Source organism: Malaya genurostris, chromosome 3, assembly GCF_030247185.1.
Source record: "Malaya genurostris strain Urasoe2022 chromosome 3, Malgen_1.1, whole genome shotgun sequence".
Lineage (NCBI taxonomy): Eukaryota > Metazoa > Arthropoda > Insecta > Diptera > Culicidae > Malaya > Malaya genurostris.
This window is the reverse complement of record NC_080572.1, coordinates 26,860,037-26,875,368: the sequence shown is the minus strand read 5'-3', so window position 1 is coordinate 26,875,368 and position 15,332 is coordinate 26,860,037. Positions and strand designations below refer to the sequence as shown.

At 35.0% G+C, this 15,332-nt stretch overlaps 1 protein-coding gene across 5 annotated transcripts in view; it reads left to right on the top strand.

The window, feature by feature from the left end:
* Window positions 1–15,332, top strand: part of LOC131437501 (neurogenic protein mastermind) — a 256,373-nt gene that overhangs the window by 114,287 nt on the left and 126,754 nt on the right. The window lies entirely within an intron of this gene.

Here is a 15,332-nt window from a genome sequence, read left to right as displayed (position 1 = left end):
ATCGGCTCATCTTGCTCGCTGTGGATTCGCTTCTTCTTGTGTTCGTCCGATGATTCAATAATCGTTTCTACAAGGGTGCTGTCTGACATTCTTATGACATGTCCGGCCCATCGTAGTCCTTCCAATCTTTGTTGTACGTACGATAGGCCTGCTCATCAAGCAGATTGTTGCAATTTGTTGCATATACACTGTTTCCACGTTCCATCTCCCATCTGCACTCCGCTCTGAATAATTGCCAGTACCTTGTTGATGCTCTGCAATCATTTATTTATTCATTTATTTATTTATTTATTTATTTATTCGCCAAACGAATGTAGACTACATACAAAAAAAGTTACAATGGTTTTATATATGCTATACATTATTTTTATGATTTGGTTTCTATTTTTCTTTTATTTGTTTCCTGGACATAGCTGGATCGATTTTTTGGCAGTTTTCGTTATCAAATGATGATAACCTGCATTATTTTTGGCATTATTTGTTTTACATTTATTTTCCGAGAATATTTGACGACTTCTGAGATGGCGGCTAGGAGCATAAAATTTTAGTTGTTAATGCAATGATTCAGATTGTACTTGTTGAGAAATAATGTCATTGATAAAATAAATCATTGTAGCTTTATGGCGTTCTTCGAGTGTTTGTAAGTTTATGAGTATACAACGCGCCTTTTATGATGAAGGAGGAAATATAGTCCAGTTTAGTCTACAAAGCGCATACAGTAGAAATTATTTTTGGACAAATTCGACGTGTTCTTCACGTACGGAGGTACATGGGTTCCATACTATACAGCAGTATTCCTAAATTGGCCTGACATAAGTTGTATATAATAATTTTACTGCATAAGTTTCTCAAAATTATGAATGAAACGTTTAATAAAGCCTAACAAATAGTAGCTTTATTGACAATTGTATTATAATGCTTCACGAAAGTAAGTTTTGAGGTTAAAATTACGCCTAGGTCTCTAAAAATTTTACATTTTTCTATAGGCTAATAGAAGGAGACATGATTTTTCTACTAAACGATATTGAACTACATTTCTTAACTTTCAGTTGGAGTAAGCTTTTGTTGCATAAAATGTTGAATACGTTAATTTTATGTTAGAATACTTGAGTATCTACAGCATTTTTTATTTCCATAAAGAGTTCATGTCGTTCATATACAAGTACTTTTAGATGTGTGAGTAAGAAGGAAATGTCGTTTACGTAGAAGATGAAAAGAAAAGGGCCTCAATGTGAACCTTAGGGAAGTGACATTTATTGATTTTGAGTATGTGTTTTAACAGCGTACAATTTGTTTAAGTTTTGTGAGATATGATTCAACCCATTCCAAAAATTTTTGTTCAATGCCATATTTTTTTAAATTTTGAATAGTAATAATGGTATGTCAATCCTGTCCAAAGCTTTGCTGAAGTTATTATAAAGAGTTTCTACATAGTTTCCATTATTCATAGCCTCCAAAGTGAATGTAATGAATTCCAAAAGATTTGTTGAAGAAGAACGACCTTTGAAAAAATCATGTTGTTTTGGGGTTATGTAATTTTTTACTTGTTGAAATATTTTTCCCATAATCATTTTTTCAAACAATTTTAGAATGCACGAGATGATGGCAATCCCTTGATAATTATATTTGTATTTGATGATAGACGGCGACAGAGCCGGTGTATTGAAGAGATTATTTATCCTGTCTTGTCTATTAATTTATTATCTAGAATTCATAAAAGACAAGTGCAAATATGTAAACCGAAAAACACTCGTCTAGGAAATTCAGAATTATAGAAACCGAGGCTTAAGTCATCCAAAAAAGCAGAAGTTATTACTTCAGTACTCACAAGCACACGTATTAGTACTTTACGAAACAGATGAAGACCAGTTTCAATCCATCTAGTGTTGTAATGATGACTTTCTCATGATTGTTTGGATTGGATTATTTTTAAAGACTGTACTCGAGACATGAGACAGACAAAAATGATTACCAAATATTTATTTTGAGCCGAAACTTTCAGGTAGTAAATAAACACATATTAGCTATGTTTCTGCTACGTTGGTTCATTCAATCATATCTACTAGGCTAAATGTCCGCGACTTGGACTTCAAACGATCCATCAAATCATGTGCAGCTCTTTCGCCATTTTTTTACACACTTTTATCTACTTTATGATGTTGAACACATCTTTATTTTCTATATAGGGGTGCAAATAAAAAATTCTAAGAAAAATGCCTGTAGCAATATGGTCAAGTTTTAAACACTTACAGCTCAGTTAATTTTGTATCAATTATTGATATTACTGCAGTGCAATTATTGATATATATTGTTCGAGTGCTCGAAGTTTTTCGAATTTTCAAACAAAACTAAACATTTGCGTTGTAGCTCTTGTACAACTCTATATCAATGATTAAGTATTATGACGACTGATTGAACTGTTGGTTGCCTTGTTCCACATCAATAGCTCGAGCAACCGTTTTTCACAACTCAGCGCAGGTATTTTACACGATCATATTCGATTTCAAATTGGATCCATATAATCATAAATAACAATACCAACACTACTCACCATTCACCAGGTACCTCCAAGGGAGCTACGACCTTCAGTGGGCGCTTACAAAGCTTTGAACTTCTTCCGGTAATTTTCCAGTAATTTACTACCACTTTTACTATATCTCGAAGATTTTTGCTTTGTTGAATAGTGGAAAGTGGAATTAGGAAAGTTCGCAGAATGGGCTTTAAAGGATTTTAGTATTTTATCTAATGTTCCCTCCAGTTGTTGGGAATGATCGTAGTTTGTCCTTCCGTCCAAGTACTGAATTGACACCAGTAGCCAGTTAGTGCTAGCGTAAATCCAAGACAGTGCCTCGTGATCAGGCAAGATTGGGATACAATAAGCCTTTCCAAGCGATGTAATGTTGGTTTATAAAGATTATCTAGATCGGTACACCCAAAAGACTAATTGATTAGCTTCGCAATTTTGCTCTAACACAATTAGTATTGGATTATTAGCGTAATTGATTCTGCTAATGACTTCGTGAACGTGGTGGAACTAAACTCACTAGGTTGTTTGGGGAAAGGTCTTAAGATCATCTGCTAATTTGTTTCACACATGAAAATAAATTGAATTTTACAATTGACCTAATTCCACATCAATGCATTTTCTAAAGACCTAATTTGTCAAATGACGGAAAATTTTATTTGCGATCACTTAATCATTTAGGGGATTTAGGGCATTTGTATAGGATACATAACCGTTTTGTAAACTTTATGTTTCGTTTTCGACTTGTATGAATTTATATGTACTAGGGTGGGGCAAGGTTGTATAGGAAAAAGATGAAAAGGTTTATTTTCTCGCTCCACCAAACTTTTCGTTTTCCTTTTGGGTCCCAAAAGTACCATGCAAAATTTTAGCTTGTTCGGAAAAACTATATTTTCGCGCCCGAGGTTTATAGTTTGTATGGGATTAAATATAGAGAAATTCACTTTTTACAAAAAAAAAATCGGCTAGAGATCAACCTATGAGCTCTAAAAATGAGTACATTTGTCGTTTTCGTAGGAAATTTAACGAGGAAGAAAACTTTAGAAGACCGTAAAACAATCCGACATTTGTTATTAAAGGAGGCACAGGGTCCAAACAATGGCTTATACCTTAATATATCTAGCACCACTGCTGTTAGTGGTGGTAATATAATTTTCCTTTTTTTTATAAACGGTTGAACTGAGTTGTTCGGACCTTGTGTCGGTTTTCGTTTAATAACTTTTTCTACAAATGTCGGATTGTTTCGTCGTTTTCGAAGGTTTTCCTCCTTGATAAAATTTTCTTCGAAAATGACACATCCACTGATTTTTAGAGTTCATAGGTTGATCTCCAGCCGATTTTTTTTGTAAAAAGTGAATTTTTCCATACTAAATGGGACCCAAAAGGAACACGAAAAGTTTGGTGGAGCTGAAATGAATATTTTGTCCCATCCTAATATGTAGCGTTCACCAAACAAGCAAATGTGTGCTTCTGTGGCACGGTCGATTAACTGATGAGCTTTGGGATCCAATGTTTCTCGGTTCAAGTCGCCGTTCTCGCTTTTTAGCAATCAAAATTCACATGGTCTTGCACGTAAATTTTCGTGAACTGCGATGCTTCATTTATGTGCATCTTATAAGATGTAAAATCACAAGGTATTTTTTCGAAAAGGGCATAGGTATTATAAATAATTTCATATTGTGACTTCGTTATAGGTACTACTTGTACAACCATAATTGCACAAATTGAAATCGTTTCGAGATCGAAAAGTATCAGTTTGTATATTCATGCGTGCACACAAACGCGTGTGATTGTTTGTGTTTCTGTGCACTCGCATCTACAAGCTACTCATTGTGTGTCAAACCGGAATAAAAAAAAATAACTATTCATAGTGCATGTATGCGTCCGCGTGTGTGTGTGTTTTAGACTTGAAACGTGTTGAATTTCCGAAAAGACTGAAGTTTCAGATCAAACCTTGGCTTTATTTCGAGAACGGACTGAAAAATAAAGAACTGTCGCAATTTCATATTGAAGTTCGTGTTTCAAATATCTGCATTAAAATGATGCATCATTTTCACTTATTGCAATAAAATTTTATCCTGATGTATTACTTTCCTTTTGTGATATTTGACATTCTGCTTCGACAAACTTCGTAGCCGATTCTTAGCGTACAGAATAATTCCGTGGTTAGAGTTACGATCCTACTGACACCAATGCCGTTTTTCATTGAAAAACACTGGTGGCGTATATTCCAACATTCCAGAGCAACCCACGCCAATGATGTTTTTCAATGATAAACGGCATAAGAATCCTTCCAAGTTGAGGTTCGAACATACAGAAAGTTTATCCTGCTTATCTGCAAACTTCCCTCACACCGATGGGGTAATCAGTAATCAAAAATCCCTAATATTATGAAGTAAAACCTAAAATTGTTTCCTATCTAGTGTTAATGTTACGTCTGCTTGGCAGTTCAAATTAAACTGATAAGTTTCAATTAAACAGCTCAATTAGAATTGCTTTTCACAGACGAATGGGAGACGAAAAGAAAATAGTAATAATAGAAAATAGCGTAATTACGTAAATAGTAATAATAGTAATAGTAAATACGGTTATGTTCGCAAAATTAACTTTTAGCCAAAACCCCCTTCGGCCAGAGTAGCACATAAAGGGCAAAAAATTAACTTTTAGCCAAACCCCCTAAATAATCAATACAAAATAAGTTTTGAAAGGTGTTAAATTATTATTATTATTATTATTATTATATATCGTTTATTTATACAAGGTGTTAATCATTTTAACTGCACGGGCAAAACTATTCTATAAACAAACAAAACGAGTCATGATTTGGGGAAAATAGTATATTTTCATGTTATGATAATACACCATCAAAAATTCTCGGATCGTGATCCACTTGGACTGATTTCGTTTAAATTTGAGCGTAACGCACTTGACGTTGTTGGGTATAACTTTAGACCTGTTTCTGGTAAGATGGTAATCTTTGCCACATAAATTCAGGCGTTATGTTTTCAAATACTTCGATTTCAAATAGGAATAAATGGAATGGTGTAATGAACGTATTTTTTACGCGATTTTAACTAATGTCTCAAATGATGAAAATTTAAATAACAAAACAGTGAAAAGCACGACGAGTTTCTCTTAATCTGAATCATGAACAATTTAATTTTTGAAAAACGACGACGCCTAAAATAACGTGTTTACTTGCTCCAGTTTTGATTTTGTTTTTCAGAATTTATACACTTCAACGAATTGCCTGAAAAAAACACGTGTGAATCAAACATATTTAAAAAGAAACTCCATGCCGAGTTCTTGTAAATACCGCGGATTGATTTTGCCTTTTATCTTTCAAAAAATCGTTTGAGAAATCCTCTTATTTACAATATTCAGGTGAATCAATGCAGCTTTTGTTGTTATATCTATGGAACAAATTAATCAAAGCGGTTGAACAATTTTTTTTCTGATTTTCGTTAGATGGTGCTCAAAATTCACAATCGAATTTATTTTTTTGATTTACGCTAGCTCTTGGAACATTAGTCTAGAAACAACGGTCACATCAAATATGTAAGAATACATTCAGATATATTCACACAAAATGCAACATTGATGTTTGCCAAATAATAAACGTAGCCGTACTTAGTCTCTTATGATATCAGTTTTTTGCTTATTATCTTTATGTTATCAATTCTCTGTCAGAGGGTGAGTGAAACAACACAATTATGAAATGAATATGCATCAGGATCGAGTAAACATTTTCAGTAGTTCTTACTTTTTACCTTACCTCTAACCTAATAAGCATTTGAAGCAGAGGGTTCAAAGTGATATCTGAGTAGAAAATTTGAGTTACGAGCTTTGAAAGAAATACATTCTTCTAGTAATGCATTTTCAGACCATGATTAATTTTCATGGGAGAAGACTTATTGCTCATAATTTCATGAGAAGTTAAAATTATTGGTATCATGATTTTCTAATCATGACGGCAGTAACGGATTTCTTTCCGTGTGCCAAACTGAAATCAAATATAATTTCTAAATACATGCTGAATCTAAAACCACAGTTTTGTGATTTTGTGTATTGGAGTAATTTTAGAAAAATGTAGCAAGTTATCAGACTTCACGTACTCCGATTCGAATGAACTTTGTACACGTTTTTAGTATGCCAAACCATTTTACAAAATTGATTTTTCAGAATAGTTCCTGCACCTATTGAATGTTCAGAATGTTGCTTTTTCAAGGATTAGGAAAATTACTCTAGAAAACTATTAAGAAAAACACGATTGTTTGAATTATTTCTGTAACTTTACTTTAAACTCAAGTCTAAAACCACTTGACGCGTGACGCTCATGTGATGTATGCCTCTTGAAAAGTGAACAAGTTGCATCTAAACCAATTTATAATTAAAGTTAGGGTCAACTGGAAGGCCGGAACTTCTGAATTTCATCCAGATCGAACTTTCCGTTTCGGAATTAAGAGGCTGTACCTAATGTACCGTTGTATAAAGTAAGCGAACAAATATGCATTCCGGTTCTGAAAGTAGCGAATATACACGGAGAACCCTTCGATCATAAAATTGCGATATCGCAGTTTTTGATTTTTGCGATAGTTGATTTAACTAATTTCTTTTTGAATCAACCAAAATGGTTTTTGATTTGCATATATTCAAGTAGTTGAAAAATATGTTGTTTTGAATGCTGTCAAATGCCGGAGACAGTTGAAAGCAAAACAATAATCGCAATGCAAAATCAACAACTTTTTTAGTTGAAATCTGTTCGCGTCGCTTCAAAATGTCAATAAAAACAACATCGATGGTTAAAGCGTTTGGTGAAATTGTGTTCATTCGATTTGAGAATTTTATGATAACAAGTGTTTATCTAACAGCGGTGTTGTTATAAAGTTGACCTCGTTTGAGATGAAAAAGATTTGGTGACAAATTAGAAAATGTTAATGAATGATCATCTCGTACTCTTTCAGGTATGCGCAAAAATTTTATGCTTCAAATTCGATCATTATTTACTTCCAGCAGACTGTTTTACTTCCAGCTGTTTGTTACCGATGATGATGTTCATGCATTAGCAATATAACGCTTTTTGACATGAATTTAATTTATAAAAGTAACAGGAGCGAAGGGTTTCAAACGCACAGAACGCGCTGCGATTGAATGGCGCGTTTGAATTGCCGTCGCAAAATTTCAATTCCCAGCGGTTGATGCACCCAAGCTCATATAAATTGACTAAAATTATCAGTGCATAACTTTAGTTCAACTGTTTGAAGGCATCATTTTAGGTAAATTTAATAATTTCGCTAATTTACTCGCCCCTCCGGGCACTTTTGCTGATTAAAAACGTTTTTCTACATCAATCATTTCCGATCGAATCAGAAGTATTTTTTTTAGAATTTAGATCTTTACTGATCTCAAAACAAACAAACAAATAAAACCGATTTATTTTTCAACTAACAGAATAACAACACCAGTTATTACAACTAAAATATTTGTTGAAATTGAAAGGTATGTGTCCTCACTAATTGACAGCATTTTTTTTCAAACAGTTGAATTAGTTGTTTCAACCATCGTTTCTGCTAATCGAAAAACAAAAATGACAGTTTAGTTAAAACGACAATCGATTAGTTGTACCAAATTTTAACCAATCGAATTCAGAAAATCAACTAATATTCTGGTTGAAATGGGATCGCGGGTGGTTCCGTGTAGTGGTGAAAAACTCTATTTATGCTTGAGAGAACTTGCAAGGTAATATACTATTTATATAAACAGCGAATTAAATCAATATAAGATTGCATCGATTACTGTCGGGCAACTATTTCATTTTGAACTGTCGCAGAATTGTACTATCAACCGATACCTTTCACTTCTACAGAAAACGATAAGTCGAACCAGGTTCGTTCCCAACATTTCTTCACTATCTCACAGCGGACTACCCACAGTCCGATCCAACAGTCGCGAGTTGAAAAATTAGTCATTAGTGCAAAGTTGAGAGTGGTTGAAGAGGACCGGAAAAAGGAGAGGGTCACCTCATTTCCGAAATGAAGTCACGTAAAGTGTGAACCTCTTTGCACCCTCTCGGTGTCATCGTTGTCGTCGTCGTCGTCGTTGTACAGCCAGGACAGTACTGTTTTGGAAATTCTTTCTCTCTTTCTCTGCTAAGGACCGGAATCCTCTCAAGCTTCGAGTTTCCTTCTCAGTAGACCAAGAATACTAGATAATAGTGGAACCACAAACAACCACTTTAAGACGGCGATCGTAATCTCTGCTCTCACATTTCCGTCGGTCACAAAGTCATGTGTAGGCTGACGCACTCTGCAAGTTAGCTCCACAGTGCGCATGATCCGAAAATAGAAAAATATAAACAGCGGTGGTGGGTGACAACGGAGAGAACAACGATGGAAACGGAGACGACTCTCTGTAATAACAGTATCAAATCACCCCTTCAGAGTACTCGAAGTTGGTACGAAACGTTCTCAGTCAGCATCAACTGATTTAGGATTTTCAATTCGAGGTGCTGTTCTTGGCATGGTTTAAGAGGAATGTGCATGTTTTATTACTTGATTGAAGACAAGGAAAAATGCTTACCCTCATAGATTTCATTAAATGATGTGAATAAAGCTGAAGGAGTCGAAAACTTTTTAATTACAGCATAACATAGCGGTATGTGAAATCGGTAAAATTTATATAATTTTCTTGTCCTACAAAAATATCGATTCTAGTCGTTAGAAGAACTGGAAACTAAGCACCGGTACAGCCTAAAAAGTTTGTATGGTTGCTAAGTAATAAATTTAAAAAGTCTAAGGGCAGTTTTGCATATTTTGAACCTTTTTGTGTCGTCCAATGTATGACGGCTCAAAATTTTTAAACCTCATTCCTTTGTGATTCCGGTATCTGAAGTTGGATCTGGCAAAAAATAGTCGAAATTTTTTTCATTTGAATCAAAGGTTGTGGAAATCGGTTTTTACACTTTGAGAAATCAATAAAATTTCTATTCCGGAGCCTTTGGTAACTACTTTCAGTGCATAGACTTTCTATATGAGAAAGGCAAAAATACAAACAACGAATTCAGACCTTTAATTTAGAATGACATGTCTGTCAATACAAGCCTCTTTCAAATAGTTATAAATTCACAATTATACATTGTTCGCATCGGGTTTAGAAATAAACACATTTTAATTACTGTTAGGGCTGCTAAATTTTATGAAAAGAGAGAGATAGAGAGAGAAAAGTTAGAGAGAGTAAGGGTATCTTAAGGGGCAACAACACTTTTGAAAAATCATCTATTATTTTCTTTATATTTTTCTATAGTAAAACATTTTGAGAATTTTCTGTGCAATTTTCAAGCCTATTAGAACGGAACTCTGGAAGTTATGAACCTTTATCTATGGCTATCTGGAGTAATTAATTGTTTCCATTGATTTTATAGACAAAAAACTTTAAACGCGTTTTTCTCGAAAGCAAGTTTTGAAAGTCCGTGTCCATCGTAATTCAAAAACTGCTGCACCATTTTTTTTCAAATTTCGAACACACTGTCTACATATAAAAAACCAGACCCCAACGTTTTCCTTTTCGTTGTTTTTCACTTTGGAGAGGTTTAACAGCTACAAAATGGTGGCTTTTTTCGTGAAAAACTCAGATTTGCACTTTAGATTCGAATGAATAGTTTTACGGTCTCAAAGACTGCTTATGACTTTTGTTCGGATGCGACGTCCAGTTCCGGAACAATAGGGTGAAGTCTGTTTAAAATTTATAAAGACATGTAGAGCAAAAATGCAAAAGAGATAAATCCTATGAACTTGACTCAATTTTTGTTATGAATTCCAAAGGATATGCTGATGTATGCTAAAAAATAACTTGTTTGTTCTTATTCAAGATTCAAATGAAAGTTTTTTGAAGAATCCTACAGTAATGTTTGTTAATAAATGAGTTATATGAGAAAGGCATTACACCACTAGATGGATTAAAATAAAAAAAATTAAAAGAAAATATTTCAACAATTTTCAAATATCCACTTCTTATTAAAAGCCTTTAACGTTTTGTCAATCAAGTTTCAATCTTAACTTAGAGTGTAGATCTGGATGAAATTGCACAGTATCTTTTAAGACAGCGAGAGCTTTAATTTTTATCATGAATTGTGAAAATCGGTTTGACGGTGCTGAGAAATCGAAGTGAGTGCCGTTTTTTACACTTTTCTTCACAATTATCGGTGCTTTAGGAAGTGGAAACCGGGGACTAGTAGGTTTATATATCCATTAACTAACAAGATCTGCCAACTGGATGAGTTCACCAGTAAGGTTTATAAAAATTTGCCCATCGTTTCTCCATCGCTTGTGAAAAAACACTCGTTAAATTGAAAATGTTCCACTTATCGCACTATAATACCGGAACCGCAAATCGGATCTGGATAGACTTTTTGGGAACTTTTTGAAGAATATCCAGATCTTTTATTCGAATCTTGGTTTGTGAAAATCGGTTGAGAATTTTCCGATAAAATTAGTCCGCATTTACTCATAGATTTGCATATACAGGGTCAGCCATGTAACTTTTTTTTAAACATGCAATAAAACACAAACGGTTCATCCGATTTCAAAATTTATTTTTTCATATTAAAGTACAATCCTTCCGGTTAATTGTGTATATAATTTCATTCAAATGGCTGCCTCGGCTGGCCTTGCAGTACGTCATACGGTCGGTTCAGTTTTTTAGTACATTTTCGATTGTAGGTATGGAGCTTTATTCCAGCTATGGCTGCACAAATATTGTCCTTCAAGGCTTGAATTGTCTCTGGCTTGTCCACATAACACTTATCTTTGACAGCCCCCCAAAGATAGTAGTCTAACTGCGTCAAATCACAGCTCCGAGGCGGCCAAACGACATCCGAATTTTGACTGATAATTCGATCTTCGAAGACTGTGCGCAGAAGATCTATCGTAGCGTTGGCTGTGTGGCACGGAGGGCCGTCTTGTGGGAATCAAATGGAGTCCAAGTCTTCCTCTTCAAGTAACGGAAAGAACCAATCGCTAATCATGGCGCGGTAGCGCTCGCCATTGGCCGTGGCGGCGGCTCCTGCCTCATTTTCGAAGAAAAATGGCCCAATGATGCCACCAGACCAAAATCCGCGCCAAACCGTCACTCTCTGAGGATGCATCGGCTTCTCCATGATGGGTTTTCCGTCCCCCAGATGCGACAATTTTGCTTATTAACATATTCGCCGAGATGAAAATGTGCCTCATCCGAGAAGATGATTTTTTGGCACACATTCCGCAACAGTACTATGATTTTCAAAGTAAAACTGCGTTATTTTCACGCGTTCCTTAAGCGTATACACAACCATTTTCGTTCAGCGGAAGGATACAACTAAGTTTCTGTCAAATCAGAAGTGACATTAAGGTTACCAATGTCGAAATAACCGCTAGTTGAAAAAAAGGTAGATGGCGGACCCTGTATTACATCGTAATTCCGGAACCGGAAGTCAGATAATGATGAAATTCGATAGCATGCTGTGGAACCATAATACCTTTTGTTTAAATGAAATCGGTTTGTGAAAATCGGTTCAGCCATCTCTGAGAAAAGTGAGTATCAATTTTTGTCTTTTATCAGCCTGTAATTCCGGAACCGGAAATCGGATCGGGATAAAATTCAGTAACAGTCTCTGGGACTATAAAACCTTTCATTTGAATCTGAGTTTGTAAAGGGTGATTTTTTAAGAGCTTGAGAACTTTTTTAAACAATAAAACGCATAAAATTTGCAAAATCTCATCGGTTCTTTATTTTAAACGTTAGATTGGTACATGACATTTACTTTTTGAAGATAATTTCATTTAAATGTTGACCGCGGCTGCGTCTTAGGTGGTCCATTCGGAAAATCCGCTTTTTTATCGACAAATTTTGTTCAGCGATGAGGCTCATTTCTGGTTGAATGGCTACGTAAATAAGCAAAATTGCCGCATTTGGAGTGAAGAGCAACCAGAAGCCGTTCAAGAACTGCCCATGCATCCCGAAAAATGCACTGTTTGGTGTGGTTTGTACGCTGGTGGAATCATTGGACCGTATTTTTTCAAAGATGCTGTTGGACGCAACGTTACAGTGAATGGCGATCGCTATCGTTAGATGCTAACAAACTTTTTGTTGCCAAAAATGGAAGAACTGAACTTGGTAGACATGTGGTTTCAACAAGATGGCGCTACATGCCACACAGCTCGCGATTCTATGGCCATTTTGAGGGAAAACTTCGGAGAACAATTCATCTCAAGAAATGGACCGGTAAGTTGGCCACCAAGATCATGCGATTTGACGCCTTTAGACTATTTTTTGTGGGGCTACGTCAAGTCTAAAGTCTACAGAAATAAGCCAGTAACTATTCCAGCTTTGGAAGACAACATTTCCGAAGAAATTCGGGCTATTCCGGCCGAAATGCTCGAAAAAGTTGCCCAAAATTGGACTTTCCGAATGGACCACCTAAGACGCAGCCGCGGTCAACATTTAAATGAAATTATCTTCAAAAAGTAAATGTCATGTACCAATCTAACGTTTAAAATAAAGAACCGATGAGATTTTGCAAATTTTATGCGTTTTATTGTTTAAAAAAGTTCTCAAGCTCTTAAAAAATCACCCTTTATAAATCGTTTCCTCCATCACTGAGAAAATTGAGTGACAATATTTGTCACATACACACATACATACAGACATACACACACATACACATAGACTTTTTGTGATCTCGACGAACTGAGTTGAATGGAACGAACTGAGTCGAATTTTTGAAATAATCGATTTTTAAATTTCATTTTCTAAAAAAGTTTTTTTTTACATTGTACACTTTCTCCATATAGCCCAAATCATTACCTAAACTCTTGCCGAAGACACTCAACCAATTGTTTTCGAAATATATGTTTTTTTTTTTTAATTTCCGATGAAATTTTGAATAGGTCTTTCTTCGAAGTAAGGTTAGAGTCAAAATTGCCCAAATATCCAACAAAAATAACCGTTCTGTAACAATAGTGAAACATGTAAACCAGTTACAATTTGTCATTGGGGGTGAACTGTTGATGCAAATTGTCCTCATAGATAATAAAGTATGCGAATGCAAATATAAGTCAAATCAAATAATACAAAAACTGAATTTAAGAAAAAAACTTGTTTAATCCACGTTTTTTATCAATCCGCATGTGTTTTTCGTGTGAATATTCTTTGATGTTTTTAGTTAAATTATTTCAATAACCGTCGTTTTAAATAAAAGTTTGAAATTTCAATCACTCAATCCTTGTGATTTTAGAACTGCAGGACGAATCGAAGATAGAAATTATATGAAACCTTGAAATAATTTCTTTTGATCTAAACGCGTGACATCCGATTAAGCTTTCCATGAGATGTAGAACTGAGTTCCTTTTTAAAGTTTTTGTCATTATTTATGGCACTTCCAGGAACGGTATTCAGAGATCAGCATAACCAAAAATAGTTCGTATGTCCATGAATTAGTATGAAGAATAAATTGAAATAGTTTTGAGCCCAACTTTGAAGATTTTGTGGTATCGTCTTCTTCTATGATGGTTTGAATTTTAAAAACTTATGCTAAAAACTAAAAAGTATAGCGAAGTATGCTTGGTTCTTCTAATCAGTTGGGTTATCTCTAAAACAATTTCCCCGGTTAGGAGTTAGCTACGGGTTCGAGTCATGTATGTGCGGTAACATTTTCGCGGTTTTCATCACGTCATTGTGTTCACATGTCAATTTTCCAATCGTTTTCGACGTTAGATACTGATCATATAAAAACTAGCTCAAGAGGGTTCTACGTCTTAACAAAGGACTAAAAAACAAATCGTTGAACCCTTGAGGTGTTTCCGAAATTTAAAAAAAAAAACATGGCGCATGTAAGGATTAATGCGCCTTCACACATTACCATTGGATAGCCGATTACTGTATGCTGGATTACGCAGCACTGAAGACATCATAGTGTGGAAATATGGTACAATAAAAGCAAATAAAACGATAAACTCAAAAGCCATGGTGAAGCGGATGAGAAAAAAAGGCCAACTCACTTGCTCTCCCATACCGTCTCGCTGCGCTCGCTGTTACCGAACCAGGCTTCAGCTGTCCGTTCCGAATCTCTATTACAGCAGCAACCCAGTCGACGAGCGGGTTGCGCCGCACGCATATGGAAGTAATTAGGTTGAAATCCACCGGGCACTTGAAAGTGTAAACAAATTTTGTTGTGTAATTACTAATGGAGAACTCTATTGGAGTAGAGTTGTTTTTTTAGTGCTTGCGGGTGAACTAACCCGTGATCAAATAAAACAATGAAACTACGTTGAGTTTCACACAAAGCTTATAGTCTATAGTCTTCAAAGTGAACCAGGAATTGAATTATTCTACTCGAAGAATTTAACCAGAAGGTAATAATTTTTTTTCAACTGCTATCGTAAAGTTAAAAAAACTTACATTAATTTTCGCTAATAATGAATTATCTTGTTACCATTTATTTGTCGAGTCTAAATCAATTAAACGAGTTAATCGATTTGTATTAAAAGAAAATTTCAAATCAAAATAGATGATGACGTATTTTCACGGAAAGAAAATAAGAGCTGGAGATTTTCTTCTAGACCCCATAAGCCATTGTCCGATAAAAAAAGACCAAAACGATTCTCGGACTTATCTGGCGTGTAACAAGATCAGTGAAGTTCAGTTGAGATTTTACACATTGACGAAGATGCGAAAAAATTGACGAATGATATGTGAACCATTTGCCCGTCAGTCCCCGCTGATTAGAAGAACGCTTCTATCCATTCAAAAGGGATGAATAAAAATTGTTCATATG